Source organism: Apteryx mantelli, unplaced genomic scaffold, assembly GCF_036417845.1.
Source record: "Apteryx mantelli isolate bAptMan1 unplaced genomic scaffold, bAptMan1.hap1 HAP1_SCAFFOLD_34, whole genome shotgun sequence".
Lineage (NCBI taxonomy): Eukaryota > Metazoa > Chordata > Aves > Apterygiformes > Apterygidae > Apteryx > Apteryx mantelli.
In genome coordinates this window covers 1,394,760-1,410,032 of record NW_027118693.1, presented here as the reverse complement: position 1 = coordinate 1,410,032, position 15,273 = coordinate 1,394,760, and positions in this window count along the sequence as shown.

Below are 15,273 nucleotides of genomic sequence, written 5' to 3'. Positions count from 1 at the left end.
GGCGGCGAGGGCACGCAGTGCTTTACCAGGCGCCCAAGGCACTCAGCGCTTTGCCAGGCGCCCAAGGCACTCAGCGCTCTGCCAGGCGCCCAAGGCACGCAGCGCTCTAGGAGGCGGCGAGGGCACACAGTGCTTTGCTAGGCGGCGAGCCGACGTGCAGCTTTGCTAGGCGGCGAGCGAAGGGTGAGGACGCTTTGCTAGGCGCTTTGCTAGGCGGCGAAGGCACGGAGCGATTTGGGAGGCGGCGAAGGCACACGGCGCTTTGCTAGGCGGCGAGGGCGAGAAGGCACGCAGCGCTTTCTTAGGCGGCCAGGCGGCGAAGGCACGCGCTGCTTTGCCAGGCGCCGAAGGCACGCAGCGCTTCCTTCGTTTGCCAGGCAGCGAAGAGATGGAGCGCTTTGCTTGTTGGCCAGGCAGCGAACAGGCGCCGTGCTTTGCTTTCTGCCACTCAGCGAATACACGCAGCGCTCTGCTTTTTGGCGAGGCACTGAACACATGCAGCGTTTCGTTTGCGAGGCGGCGAAGAGACGCGGCGCTTTGCTTCTTGGCGAGGCAGCGAAGAGGCGCAGCGTTTCCTTCGTTTGCGAGGCATGCAAGAGATGCAGCGGTGTGCTCGTTTGCGAGGCGTCGAAGAGACGCAGCAGCTAGTTAGCTGGCCATGTGGCGAAGAGACGCGACGCTTTGCTTTTGGCGATGCAGTGAAGAGACGCAGCGGTTTGCTTGTTGGGCAGGCAGCGAAGAGACGCGGCGGTTGGCATGCTGGCGAGGCGGCGAGCAGATCGAGTGCTTTGCTTGTTGGTGAGGCAGCGAAGAGATGCAGCGGTTTGCTTGTTGGTGAGGCAGCGAAGAGATGCAGCGGTTTGCTTGTTGGTGAGGCAGCGAGGAGATTCAGCAGTCTCCTTGTTTGTGAGACAGCCAGCATGCCCAGTGCTTGCTCCTTGTGCGAGGCAGCGAAGAGATGCAGCACTTTGCTTATGCACCAGGTGGCGCAATGGCATCACGGATGGCTTCTTCGCCTGGAGGCGAAGCGAGGCAGCACTTTGCTAGTTGGCGAGGCAGTGAAGAGACGCAGCAGGCTGCTTGCTGGTGAGACAGCCAACATGCACAGTGGTTAGTTATTGTGCGAGGCAGCGAATCACCGCCTAGCAAATCGCTTTGTGCGTTCGCCGCCTCGCTGCCTAGCAAAGTGTCGTCTGCCTTCGGCGCCTAGCAAAGCTGCGCGTGCCGTCGCCGTCACGCAAAGCGCCGTGTTCCTTGGGCGCCTAGCAAAGAAGTGCCTGCGTTCGGCGCCTCGCCGCATCGCAGCCTAGCAAAGCACTGCGTGCCTTCGGCGCCTGGCAAAGCAGTGCGTGCCTTCGCCGCCTCACACAGCGCTGCGTGCCTTGGGCGCCTGGCAAAGCAGCGCGTGCCTTCGCCACCTCGCCGCCTAAGAAAGCGCCGCGTCCCTTCTCGCCCTCGCCGCCTAGCAAAGCGCCGTGACCCTTCGCCGCCTAGCAAAGCTGCGCGTGCCGTCGCCGCCAAGCAAAGCGCCGTGTTCCTTCGGCGCCTAGCAAAGCAGCGCGTGCCTTCGCCGCCTCGCCGCCTAAGAAAGCGCCGCGTGCCTTCTCGCCCTCGCTGCCCAACAAAGCGCCGTGTCCCTTCACCGCCTCCCCAATCGCTTCGTCCCTTCGCCGCCTCGCCGCCTAGCAAAGCGCTGCTTGCCTTCGCCGCCTCACACACCGCTGCGTACCTTCGCCCGCCGCCTCGCCGCTTAGCAAACGCCGTAGGAGCGCCGAAGGGACACAGCGCTTTTGTAGGCGCCGCAGGCACGTGGCGCTTTGCTAAGGCACGAGGCAGCGAAGGCACGCAGCCATTTGATAGCCGTCGAGGGGCTAGGGCGCCTTGCGAGGCGGCGAGGCGGCGAAGGCACGCGGCGCTTTGCCAGGCGCCCAAGGACGCAGCGCTGTGCGAGGCGGCGAGGGCACGCAGTGCTTTACCAGGCGCCCAAGGCACTCAGCGCTTTGCCAGGCGCCCAAGGCACGCAGCGCTCTAGGAGGCGGCGAGGGCACACAGTGCTTTGCTAGGCGGCGAGCCGACGTGCAGCTTTGCTAGGCGGCGAGCGAAGGGTGAGGACGCTTTGCTAGGCGCTTTGCTAGGCGGCGAAGGCACGGAGCGATTTGGGAGGCGGCGAAGGCACACGGCGCTTTGCTAGGCGCCGAGGGCGAGAAGGCACGCAGCGCTTTCTTAGGCGGCCAGGCGGCGAAGGCACGCGCTGCTTTGCCAGGCGCCGAAGGCACGCAGCGCTTCCTTCGTTTGCCAGGCAGCGAAGAGATGGAGCGCTTTGCTTGTTGGCCAGGCAGCGAACAGGCGCCGTGCTTTGCTTTCTGCCACTCAGCGAATACACGCAGCGCTCTGCTTTTTGGCGAGGCACTGAACACATGCAGCGTTTCGTTTGCGAGGCGGCGAAGAGACGCGGCGCTTTGCTTCTTGGCGAGGCAGCGAAGAGGCGCAGTGTTTCCTTCGTTTGCGAGGCATGCAAGAGATGCAGCGGTGTGCTCGTTTGCGAGGCGTCGAAGAGACGCAGCAGCTAGTTAGCTGGCCATGTGGCGAAGAGACGCGACGCTTTGCTTTTGGCGATGCAGTGAAGAGACGCAGCGGTTTGCTTGTTGGGCAGGCAGCGAAGAGACGCGGCGGTTGGCATGCTGGCGAGGCGGCGAGCAGATCGAGTGCTTTGCTTGTTGGTGAGGCAGCGAAGAGATGCAGCGGTTTGCTTGTTGGTGAGGCAGCGAAGAGATGCAGCGGTTTGCTTGTTGGTGAGGCAGCGAGGAGATTCAGCAGTCTCCTTGTTTGTGAGACAGCCAGCATGCCCAGTGCTTGCTCCTTGTGCGAGGCAGCGAAGAGATGCAGCACTTTGCTTATGCACCAGGTGGCGCAATGGCATCACGGATGGCTTCTTCGCCTGGAGGCGAAGCGAGGCAGCACTTTGCTAGTTGGCGAGGCAGTGAAGAGACGCAGCAGGCTGCTTGCTGGTGAGACAGCCAACATGCACAGTGGTTAGTTATTGTGCGAGGCAGCGAATCACCGCCTAGCAAATCGCTTTGTGCGTTCGCCGCCTCGCTGCCTAGCAAAGTGTCGTCTGCCTTGGGCGCCTAGCAAAGCTGCGCGTGCCGTCGCCGTCACGCAAAGCGCCGTGTTCCTTGGGCGCCTAGCAAAGAAGTGCCTGCGTTCGGCGCCTCGCCGCATCGCAGCCTAGCAAAGCACTGCGTGCCTTCGGCGCCTGGCAAAGCAGTGCGTGCCTTCGCCGCCTCACACAGCGCTGCGTGCCTTGGGCGCCTGGCAAAGCAGCGCGTGCCTTCGCCACCTCGCCGCCTAAGAAAGCGCCGCGTCCCTTCTCGCCCTCGCCGCCTAGCAAAGCGCCGTGACCCTTCGCCGCCTCGCAAAGCTGCGCGTGCCGTCGCCGCCAAGCAAAGCGCCGTGTTCCTTCGGCGCCTAGCAAAGCAGCGCGTGCCTTCGCCGCCTCGCCGCCTAAGAAAGCGCCGCGTGCCTTCTCGCCCTCGCCGCCCAACAAAGCGCCGTGTCCCTTCACCGCCTCCCCAATCGCTTCGTCCCTTCGCCGCCTCGCCGCCTAGCAAAGCGCTGCTTGCCTTCGCCGCCTCACACACCGCTGCGTACCTTCGCCCGCCGCCTCGCCGCTTAGCAAACGCCGTAGGAGCGCCGAAGGGACACAGCGCTTTTGTAGGTGCCGCAGGCACGTGGCGCTTTGCTAAGGCACGAGGCAGCGAAGGCACGCAGCCATTTGATAGCCGTCGAGGGGCTAGGGCGCCTTGCGAGGCGGCGAGGCGGCGAAGGCACGCGGCGCTTTGCCAGGCGCCCAAGGACGCAGCGCTGTGCGAGGCGGCGAGGGCACGCAGTGCTTTACCAGGCGCCCAAGGCACTCAGCGCTTTGCCAGGCGCCCAAGGCACTCAGCGCTCTGCCAGGCGCCCAAGGCACGCAGCGCTCTAGGAGGCGGCGAGGGCACACAGTGCTTTGCTAGGCGGCGAGCCGACGTGCAGCTTTGCTAGGCGGCGAGCGAAGGGTGAGGACGCTTTGCTAGGCGCTTTGCTAGGCGGCGAAGGCACGGAGCGATTTGGGAGGCGGCGAAGGCACACGGCGCTTTGCTAGGCGGCGAGGGCGAGAAGGCACGCAGCGCTTTCTTAGGCGGCCAGGCGGCGAAGGCACGCGCTGCTTTGCCAGGCGCCGAAGGCACGCAGCGCTTCCTTCGTTTGCCAGGCAGCGAAGAGATGGAGCGCTTTGCTTGTTGGCCAGGCAGCGAACAGGCGCCGTGCTTTGCTTTCTGCCACTCAGCGAATACACGCAGCGCTCTGCTTTTTGGCGAGGCACTGAACACATGCAGCGTTTCGTTTGCGAGGCGGCGAAGAGACGCGGCGCTTTGCTTCTTGGCGAGGCAGCGAAGAGGCGCAGCGTTTCCTTCGTTTGCGAGGCATGCAAGAGATGCAGCGGTGTGCTCGTTTGCGAGGCGTCGAAGAGACGCAGCAGCTAGTTAGCTGGCCATGTGGCGAAGAGACGCGACGCTTTGCTTTTGGCGATGCAGTGAAGAGACGCAGCGGTTTGCTTGTTGGGCAGGCAGCGAAGAGACGCGGCGGTTGGCATGCTGGCGAGGCGGCGAGCAGATCGAGTGCTTTGCTTGTTGGTGAGGCAGCGAAGAGATGCAGCGGTTTGCTTGTTGGTGAGGCAGCGAGGAGATTCAGCAGTCTCCTTGTTTGTGAGACAGCCAGCATGCCCAGTGCTTGCTCCTTGTGCGAGGCAGCGAAGAGATGCAGCACTTTGCTTATGCACCAGGTGGCGCAATGGCATCACGGATGGCTTCTTCGCCTGGAGGCGAAGCGAGGCAGCACTTTGCTAGTTGGCGAGGCAGTGAAGAGACGCAGCAGGCTGCTTGCTGGTGAGACAGCCAACATGCACAGTGGTTAGTTATTGTGCGAGGCAGCGAATCACCGCCTAGCAAATCGCTTTGTGCGTTCGCCGCCTCGCTGCCTAGCAAAGTGTCGTCTGCCTTCGGCGCCTAGCAAAGCTGCGCGTGCCGTCGCCGTCACGCAAAGCGCCGTGTTCCTTGGGCGCCTAGCAAAGAAGTGCCTGCGTTCGGCGCCTCGCCGCATCGCAGCCTAGCAAAGCACTGCGTGCCTTCGGCGCCTGGCAAAGCAGTGCGTGCCTTCGCCGCCTCACACAGCGCTGCGTGCCTTGGGCGCCTGGCAAAGCAGCGCGTGCCTTCGCCACCTCGCCGCCTAAGAAAGCGCCGCGTCCCTTCTCGCCCTCGCCGCCTAGCAAAGCGCCGTGACCCTTCGCCGCCTCGCAAAGCTGCGCGTGCCGTCGCCGCCAAGCAAAGCGCCGTGTTCCTTCGGCGCCTAGCAAAGCAGCGCGTGCCTTCGCCGCCTCGCCGCCTAAGAAAGCGCCGCGTGCCTTCTCGCCCTCGCCGCCCAACAAAGCGCCGTGTCCCTTCACCGCCTCCCCAATCGCTTCGTCCCTTCGCCGCCTCGCCGCCTAGCAAAGCGCTGCTTGCCTTCGCCGCCTCACACACCGCTGCGTACCTTCGCCCGCCGCCTCGCCGCTTAGCAAACGCCGTAGGAGCGCCGAAGGGACACAGCGCTTTTGTAGGCGCCGCAGGCACGTGGCGCTTTGCTAAGGCACGAGGCAGCGAAGGCACGCAGCCATTTGATAGCCGTCGAGGGGCTAGGGCGCCTTGCGAGGCGGCGAGGCGGCGAAGGCACGCGGCGCTTTGCCAGGCGCCCAAGGACGCAGCGCTGTGCGAGGCGGCGAGGGCACGCAGTGCTTTACCAGGCGCCCAAGGCACTCAGCGCTTTGCCAGGCGCCCAAGGCACTCAGCGCTCTAGGAGGCGGCGAGGGCACACAGTGCTTTGCTAGGCGGCGAGCCGACGTGCAGCTTTGCTAGGCGGCGAGCGAAGGGTGAGGACGCTTTGCTAGGCGCTTTGCTAGGCGGCGAAGGCACGGAGCGATTTGGGAGGCGGCGAAGGCACACGGCGCTTTGCTAGGCGGCGAGGGCGAGAAGGCACGCAGCGCTTTCTTAGGCGGCCAGGCGGCGAAGGCACGCGCTGCTTTGCCAGGCGCCGAAGGCACGCAGCGCTTCCTTCGTTTGCCAGGCAGCGAAGAGATGGAGCGCTTTGCTTGTTGGCCAGGCAGCGAACAGGCGCCGTGCTTTGCTTTCTGCCACTCAGCGAATACACGCAGCGCTCTGCTTTTTGGCGAGGCACTGAACACATGCAGCGTTTCGTTTGCGAGGCGGCGAAGAGACGCGGCGCTTTGCTTCTTGGCGAGGCAGCGAAGAGGCGCAGCGTTTCCTTCGTTTGCGAGGCATGCAAGAGATGCAGCGGTGTGCTCGTTTGCGAGGCGTCGAAGAGACGCAGCAGCTAGTTAGCTGGCCATGTGGCGAAGAGACGCGACGCTTTGCTTTTGGCGATGCAGTGAAGAGACGCAGCGGTTTGCTTGTTGGGCAGGCAGCGAAGAGACGCGGCGGTTGGCATGCTGGCGAGGCGGCGAGCAGATCGAGTGCTTTGCTTGTTGGTGAGGCAGCGAAGAGATGCAGCGGTTTGCTTGTTGGTGAGGCAGCGAAGAGATGCAGCGGTTTGCTTGTTGGTGAGGCAGCGAGGAGATTCAGCAGTCTCCTTGTTTGTGAGACAGCCAGCATGCCCAGTGCTTGCTCCTTGTGCGAGGCAGCGAAGAGATGCAGCACTTTGCTTATGCACCAGGTGGCGCAATGGCATCACGGATGGCTTCTTCGCCTGGAGGCGAAGCGAGGCAGCACTTTGCTAGTTGGCGAGGCAGTGAAGAGACGCAGCAGGCTGCTTGCTGGTGAGACAGCCAACATGCACAGTGGTTAGTTATTGTGCGAGGCAGCGAATCACCGCCTAGCAAATCGCTTTGTGCGTTCGCCGCCTCGCTGCCTAGCAAAGTGTCGTCTGCCTTGGGCGCCTAGCAAAGCTGCGCGTGCCGTCGCCGTCACGCAAAGCGCCGTGTTCCTTGGGCGCCTAGCAAAGAAGTGCCTGCGTTCGGCGCCTCGCCGCATCGCAGCCTAGCAAAGCACTGCGTGCCTTCGGCGCCTGGCAAAGCAGTGCGTGCCTTCGCCGCCTCACACAGCGCTGCGTGCCTTGGGCGCCTGGCAAAGCAGCGCGTGCCTTCGCCACCTCGCCGCCTAAGAAAGCGCCGCGTCCCTTCTCGCCCTCGCCGCCTAGCAAAGCGCCGTGACCCTTCGCCGCCTCGCAAAGCTGCGCGTGCCGTCGCCGCCAAGCAAAGCGCCGTGTTCCTTCGGCGCCTAGCAAAGCAGCGCGTGCCTTCGCCGCCTCGCCGCCTAAGAAAGCGCCGCGTGCCTTCTCGCCCTCGCTGCCCAACAAAGCGCCGTGTCCCTTCACCGCCTCCCCAATCGCTTCGTCCCTTCGCCGCCTCGCCGCCTAGCAAAGCGCTGCTTGCCTTCGCCGCCTCACACACCGCTGCGTACCTTCGCCCGCCGCCTCGCCGCTTAGCAAACGCCGTAGGAGCGCCGAAGGGACACAGCGCTTTTGTAGGCGCCGCAGGCACGTGGCGCTTTGCTAAGGCACGAGGCAGCGAAGGCACGCAGCCATTTGATAGCCGTCGAGGGGCTAGGGCGCCTTGCGAGGCGGCGAGGCGGCGAAGGCACGCGGCGCTTTGCCAGGCGCCCAAGGACGCAGCGCTGTGCGAGGCGGCGAGGGCACGCAGTGCTTTACCAGGCGCCCAAGGCACTCAGCGCTTTGCCAGGCGCCCAAGGCACTCAGCGCTCTGCCAGGCGCCCAAGGCACGCAGCGCTCTAGGAGGCGGCGAGGGCACACAGTGCTTTGCTAGGCGGCGAGCCGACGTGCAGCTTTGCTAGGCGGCGAGCGAAGGGTGAGGACGCTTTGCTAGGCGCTTTGCTAGGCGGCGAAGGCACGGAGCGATTTGGGAGGCGGCGAAGGCACACGGCGCTTTGCTAGGCGGCGAGGGCGAGAAGGCACGCAGCGCTTTCTTAGGCGGCCAGGCGGCGAAGGCACGCGCTGCTTTGCCAGGCGCCGAAGGCACGCAGCGCTTCCTTCGTTTGCCAGGCAGCGAAGAGATGGAGCGCTTTGCTTGTTGGCCAGGCAGCGAACAGGCGCCGTGCTTTGCTTTCTGCCACTCAGCGAATACACGCAGCGCTCTGCTTTTTGGCGAGGCACTGAACACATGCAGCGTTTCGTTTGCGAGGCGGCGAAGAGACGCGGCGCTTTGCTTCTTGGCGAGGCAGCGAAGAGGCGCAGCGTTTCCTTCGTTTGCGAGGCATGCAAGAGATGCAGCGGTGTGCTCGTTTGCGAGGCGTCGAAGAGACGCAGCAGCTAGTTAGCTGGCCATGTGGCGAAGAGACGCGACGCTTTGCTTTTGGCGATGCAGTGAAGAGACGCAGCGGTTTGCTTGTTGGGCAGGCAGCGAAGAGACGCGGCGGTTGGCATGCTGGCGAGGCGGCGAGCAGATCGAGTGCTTTGCTTGTTGGTGAGGCAGCGAAGAGATGCAGCGGTTTGCTTGTTGGTGAGGCAGCGAAGAGATGCAGCGGTTTGCTTGTTGGTGAGGCAGCGAGGAGATTCAGCAGTCTCCTTGTTTGTGAGACAGCCAGCATGCCCAGTGCTTGCTCCTTGTGCGAGGCAGCGAAGAGATGCAGCACTTTGCTTATGCACCAGGTGGCGCAATGGCATCACGGATGGCTTCTTCGCCTGGAGGCGAAGCGAGGCAGCACTTTGCTAGTTGGCGAGGCAGTGAAGAGACGCAGCAGGCTGCTTGCTGGTGAGACAGCCAACATGCACAGTGGTTAGTTATTGTGCGAGGCAGCGAATCACCGCCTAGCAAATCGCTTTGTGCGTTCGCCGCCTCGCTGCCTAGCAAAGTGTCGTCTGCCTTCGGCGCCTAGCAAAGCTGCGCGTGCCGTCGCCGTCACGCAAAGCGCCGTGTTCCTTGGGCGCCTAGCAAAGAAGTGCCTGCGTTCGGCGCCTCGCCGCATCGCAGCCTAGCAAAGCACTGCGTGCCTTCGGCGCCTGGCAAAGCAGTGCGTGCCTTCGCCGCCTCACACAGCGCTGCGTGCCTTGGGCGCCTGGCAAAGCAGCGCGTGCCTTCGCCACCTCGCCGCCTAAGAAAGCGCCGCGTCCCTTCTCGCCCTCGCCGCCTAGCAAAGCGCCGTGACCCTTCGCCGCCTCGCAAAGCTGCGCGTGCCGTCGCCGCCAAGCAAAGCGCCGTGTTCCTTCGGCGCCTAGCAAAGCAGCGCGTGCCTTCGCCGCCTCGCCGCCTAAGAAAGCGCCGCGTGCCTTCTCGCCCTCGCCGCCCAACAAAGCGCCGTGTCCCTTCACCGCCTCCCCAATCGCTTCGTCCCTTCGCCGCCTCGCCGCCTAGCAAAGCGCTGCTTGCCTTCGCCGCCTCACACACCGCTGCGTACCTTCGCCCGCCGCCTCGCCGCTTAGCAAACGCCGTAGGAGCGCCGAAGGGACACAGCGCTTTTGTAGGCGCCGCAGGCACGTGGCGCTTTGCTAAGGCACGAGGCAGCGAAGGCACGCAGCCATTTGATAGCCGTCGAGGGGCTAGGGCGCCTTGCGAGGCGGCGAGGCGGCGAAGGCACGCGGCGCTTTGCCAGGCGCCCAAGGACGCAGCGCTGTGCGAGGCGGCGAGGGCACGCAGTGCTTTACCAGGCGCCCAAGGCACTCAGCGCTTTGCCAGGCGCCCAAGGCACGCAGCGCTCTAGGAGGCGGCGAGGGCACACAGTGCTTTGCTAGGCGGCGAGCCGACGTGCAGCTTTGCTAGGCGGCGAGCGAAGGGTGAGGACGCTTTGCTAGGCGCTTTGCTAGGCGGCGAAGGCACGGAGCGATTTGGGAGGCGGCGAAGGCACACGGCGCTTTGCTAGGCGCCGAGGGCGAGAAGGCACGCAGCGCTTTCTTAGGCGGCCAGGCGGCGAAGGCACGCGCTGCTTTGCCAGGCGCCGAAGGCACGCAGCGCTTCCTTCGTTTGCCAGGCAGCGAAGAGATGGAGCGCTTTGCTTGTTGGCCAGGCAGCGAACAGGCGCCGTGCTTTGCTTTCTGCCACTCAGCGAATACACGCAGCGCTCTGCTTTTTGGCGAGGCACTGAACACATGCAGCGTTTCGTTTGCGAGGCGGCGAAGAGACGCGGCGCTTTGCTTCTTGGCGAGGCAGCGAAGAGGCGCAGCGTTTCCTTCGTTTGCGAGGCATGCAAGAGATGCAGCGGTGTGCTCGTTTGCGAGGCGTCGAAGAGACGCAGCAGCTAGTTAGCTGGCCATGTGGCGAAGAGACGCGACGCTTTGCTTTTGGCGATGCAGTGAAGAGACGCAGCGGTTTGCTTGTTGGGCAGGCAGCGAAGAGACGCGGCGGTTGGCATGCTGGCGAGGCGGCGAGCAGATCGAGTGCTTTGCTTGTTGGTGAGGCAGCGAAGAGATGCAGCGGTTTGCTTGTTGGTGAGGCAGCGAAGAGATGCAGCGGTTTGCTTGTTGGTGAGGCAGCGAGGAGATTCAGCAGTCTCCTTGTTTGTGAGACAGCCAGCATGCCCAGTGCTTGCTCCTTGTGCGAGGCAGCGAAGAGATGCAGCACTTTGCTTATGCACCAGGTGGCGCAATGGCATCACGGATGGCTTCTTCGCCTGGAGGCGAAGCGAGGCAGCACTTTGCTAGTTGGCGAGGCAGTGAAGAGACGCAGCAGGCTGCTTGCTGGTGAGACAGCCAACATGCACAGTGGTTAGTTATTGTGCGAGGCAGCGAATCACCGCCTAGCAAATCGCTTTGTGCGTTCGCCGCCTCGCTGCCTAGCAAAGTGTCGTCTGCCTTGGGCGCCTAGCAAAGCTGCGCGTGCCGTCGCCGTCACGCAAAGCGCCGTGTTCCTTGGGCGCCTAGCAAAGAAGTGCCTGCGTTCGGCGCCTCGCCGCATCGCAGCCTAGCAAAGCACTGCGTGCCTTCGGCGCCTGGCAAAGCAGTGCGTGCCTTCGCCGCCTCACACAGCGCTGCGTGCCTTGGGCGCCTGGCAAAGCAGCGCGTGCCTTCGCCACCTCGCCGCCTAAGAAAGCGCCGCGTCCCTTCTCGCCCTCGCCGCCTAGCAAAGCGCCGTGACCCTTCGCCGCCTCGCAAAGCTGCGCGTGCCGTCGCCGCCAAGCAAAGCGCCGTGTTCCTTCGGCGCCTAGCAAAGCAGCGCGTGCCTTCGCCGCCTCGCCGCCTAAGAAAGCGCCGCGTGCCTTCTCGCCCTCGCCGCCCAACAAAGCGCCGTGTCCCTTCACCGCCTCCCCAATCGCTTCGTCCCTTCGCCGCCTCGCCGCCTAGCAAAGCGCTGCTTGCCTTCGCCGCCTCACACACCGCTGCGTACCTTCGCCCGCCGCCTCGCCGCTTAGCAAACGCCGTAGGAGCGCCGAAGGGACACAGCGCTTTTGTAGGTGCCGCAGGCACGTGGCGCTTTGCTAAGGCACGAGGCAGCGAAGGCACGCAGCCATTTGATAGCCGTCGAGGGGCTAGGGCGCCTTGCGAGGCGGCGAGGCGGCGAAGGCACGCGGCGCTTTGCCAGGCGCCCAAGGACGCAGCGCTGTGCGAGGCGGCGAGGGCACGCAGTGCTTTACCAGGCGCCCAAGGCACTCAGCGCTTTGCCAGGCGCCCAAGGCACTCAGCGCTCTGCCAGGCGCCCAAGGCACGCAGCGCTCTAGGAGGCGGCGAGGGCACACAGTGCTTTGCTAGGCGGCGAGCCGACGTGCAGCTTTGCTAGGCGGCGAGCGAAGGGTGAGGACGCTTTGCTAGGCGCTTTGCTAGGCGGCGAAGGCACGGAGCGATTTGGGAGGCGGCGAAGGCACACGGCGCTTTGCTAGGCGGCGAGGGCGAGAAGGCACGCAGCGCTTTCTTAGGCGGCCAGGCGGCGAAGGCACGCGCTGCTTTGCCAGGCGCCGAAGGCACGCAGCGCTTCCTTCGTTTGCCAGGCAGCGAAGAGATGGAGCGCTTTGCTTGTTGGCCAGGCAGCGAACAGGCGCCGTGCTTTGCTTTCTGCCACTCAGCGAATACACGCAGCGCTCTGCTTTTTGGCGAGGCACTGAACACATGCAGCGTTTCGTTTGCGAGGCGGCGAAGAGACGCGGCGCTTTGCTTCTTGGCGAGGCAGCGAAGAGGCGCAGCGTTTCCTTCGTTTGCGAGGCATGCAAGAGATGCAGCGGTGTGCTCGTTTGCGAGGCGTCGAAGAGACGCAGCAGCTAGTTAGCTGGCCATGTGGCGAAGAGACGCGACGCTTTGCTTTTGGCGATGCAGTGAAGAGACGCAGCGGTTTGCTTGTTGGGCAGGCAGCGAAGAGACGCGGCGGTTGGCATGCTGGCGAGGCGGCGAGCAGATCGAGTGCTTTGCTTGTTGGTGAGGCAGCGAAGAGATGCAGCGGTTTGCTTGTTGGTGAGGCAGCGAGGAGATTCAGCAGTCTCCTTGTTTGTGAGACAGCCAGCATGCCCAGTGCTTGCTCCTTGTGCGAGGCAGCGAAGAGATGCAGCACTTTGCTTATGCACCAGGTGGCGCAATGGCATCACGGATGGCTTCTTCGCCTGGAGGCGAAGCGAGGCAGCACTTTGCTAGTTGGCGAGGCAGTGAAGAGACGCAGCAGGCTGCTTGCTGGTGAGACAGCCAACATGCACAGTGGTTAGTTATTGTGCGAGGCAGCGAATCACCGCCTAGCAAATCGCTTTGTGCGTTCGCCGCCTCGCTGCCTAGCAAAGTGTCGTCTGCCTTCGGCGCCTAGCAAAGCTGCGCGTGCCGTCGCCGTCACACAAAGCGCCGTGTTCCTTGGGCGCCTAGCAAAGAAGTGCCTGCGTTCGGCGCCTCGCCGCATCGCAGCCTAGCAAAGCACTGCGTGCCTTCGGCGCCTGGCAAAGCAGTGCGTGCCTTCGCCGCCTCACACAGCGCTGCGTGCCTTGGGCGCCTGGCAAAGCAGCGCGTGCCTTCACCACCTCGCCGCCTAAGAAAGCGCCGCGTCCCTTCTCGCCCTCGCCGCCTAGCAAAGCGCCGTGACCCTTCGCCGCCTCGCAAAGCTGCGCGTGCCGTCGCCGCCAAGCAAAGCGCCGTGTTCCTTCGGCGCCTAGCAAAGCAGCGCGTGCCTTCGCCGCCTCGCCGCCTAAGAAAGCGCCGCGTGCCTTCTCGCCCTCGCCGCCCAACAAAGCGCCGTGTCCCTTCACCGCCTCCCCAATCGCTTCGTCCCTTCGCCGCCTCGCCGCCTAGCAAAGCGCTGCTTGCCTTCGCCGCCTCACACACCGCTGCGTACCTTCGCCCGCCGCCTCGCCGCTTAGCAAACGCCGTAGGAGCGCCGAAGGGACACAGCGCTTTTGTAGGCGCCGCAGGCACGTGGCGCTTTGCTAAGGCACGAGGCAGCGAAGGCACGCAGCCATTTGATAGCCGTCGAGGGGCTAGGGCGCCTTGCGAGGCGGCGAGGCGGCGAAGGCACGCGGCGCTTTGCCAGGCGCCCAAGGACGCAGCGCTGTGCGAGGCGGCGAGGGCACGCAGTGCTTTACCAGGCGCCCAAGGCACTCAGCGCTTTGCCAGGCGCCCAAGGCACGCAGCGCTCTAGGAGGCGGCGAGGGCACACAGTGCTTTGCTAGGCGGCGAGCCGACGTGCAGCTTTGCTAGGCGGCGAGCGAAGGGTGAGGACGCTTTGCTAGGCGCTTTGCTAGGCGGCGAAGGCACGGAGCGATTTGGGAGGCGGCGAAGGCACACGGCGCTTTGCTAGGCGGCGAGGGCGAGAAGGCACGCAGCGCTTTCTTAGGCGGCCAGGCGGCGAAGGCACGCGCTGCTTTGCCAGGCGCCGAAGGCACGCAGCGCTTCCTTCGTTTGCCAGGCAGCGAAGAGATGGAGCGCTTTGCTTGTTGGCCAGGCAGCGAACAGGCGCCGTGCTTTGCTTTCTGCCACTCAGCGAATACACGCAGCGCTCTGCTTTTTGGCGAGGCACTGAACACATGCAGCGTTTCGTTTGCGAGGCGGCGAAGAGACGCGGCGCTTTGCTTCTTGGCGAGGCAGCGAAGAGGCGCAGCGTTTCCTTCGTTTGCGAGGCATGCAAGAGATGCAGCGGTGTGCTCGTTTGCGAGGCGTCGAAGAGACGCAGCAGCTAGTTAGCTGGCCATGTGGCGAAGAGACGCGACGCTTTGCTTTTGGCGATGCAGTGAAGAGACGCAGCGGTTTGCTTGTTGGGCAGGCAGCGAAGAGACGCGGCGGTTGGCATGCTGGCGAGGCGGCGAGCAGATCGAGTGCTTTGCTTGTTGGTGAGGCAGCGAAGAGATGCAGCGGTTTGCTTGTTGGTGAGGCAGCGAGGAGATTCAGCAGTCTCCTTGTTTGTGAGACAGCCAGCATGCCCAGTGCTTGCTCCTTGTGCGAGGCAGCGAAGAGATGCAGCACTTTGCTTATGCACCAGGTGGCGCAATGGCATCACGGATGGCTTCTTCGCCTGGAGGCGAAGCGAGGCAGCACTTTGCTAGTTGGCGAGGCAGTGAAGAGACGCAGCAGGCTGCTTGCTGGTGAGACAGCCAACATGCACAGTGGTTAGTTATTGTGCGAGGCAGCGAATCACCGCCTAGCAAATCGCTTTGTGCGTTCGCCGCCTCGCTGCCTAGCAAAGTGTCGTCTGCCTTGGGCGCCTAGCAAAGCTGCGCGTGCCGTCGCCGTCACGCAAAGCGCCGTGTTCCTTGGGCGCCTAGCAAAGAAGTGCCTTCGTTCGGCGCCTCGCCGCATCGCAGCCTAGCAAAGCACTGCGTGCCTTCGGCGCCTGGCAAAGCAGTGCGTGCCTTCGCCGCCTCACACAGCGCTGCGTGCCTTGGGCGCCTGGCAAAGCAGCGCGTGCCTTCGCCACCTCGCCGCCTAAGAAAGCGCCGCGTCCCTTCTCGCCCTCGCCGCCTAGCAAAGCGCCGTGACCCTTCGCCGCCTCGCAAAGCTGCGCGTGCCGTCGCCGCCAAGCAAAGCGCCGTGTTCCTTCGGCGCCTAGCAAAGCAGCGCGTGCCTTCGCCGCCTCGCCGCCTAAGAAAGCGCCGCGTGCCTTCTCGCCCTCGCCGCCCAACAAAGCGCCGTGTCCCTTCACCGCCTCCCCAATCGCTTCGTCCCTTCGCCGCCTCGCCGCCTAGCAAAGCGCTGCTTGCCTTCGCCGCCTCACACACCGCTGCGTACCTTCGCCCGCCGCCTCGCCGCTTAGCAAACGCCGTAGGAGCGCCGAAGGGACACAGCGCTTTTGTAGGCGCCGCAGGCACGTGGCGCTTTGCTAAGGCACGAGGCAGCGAAGGC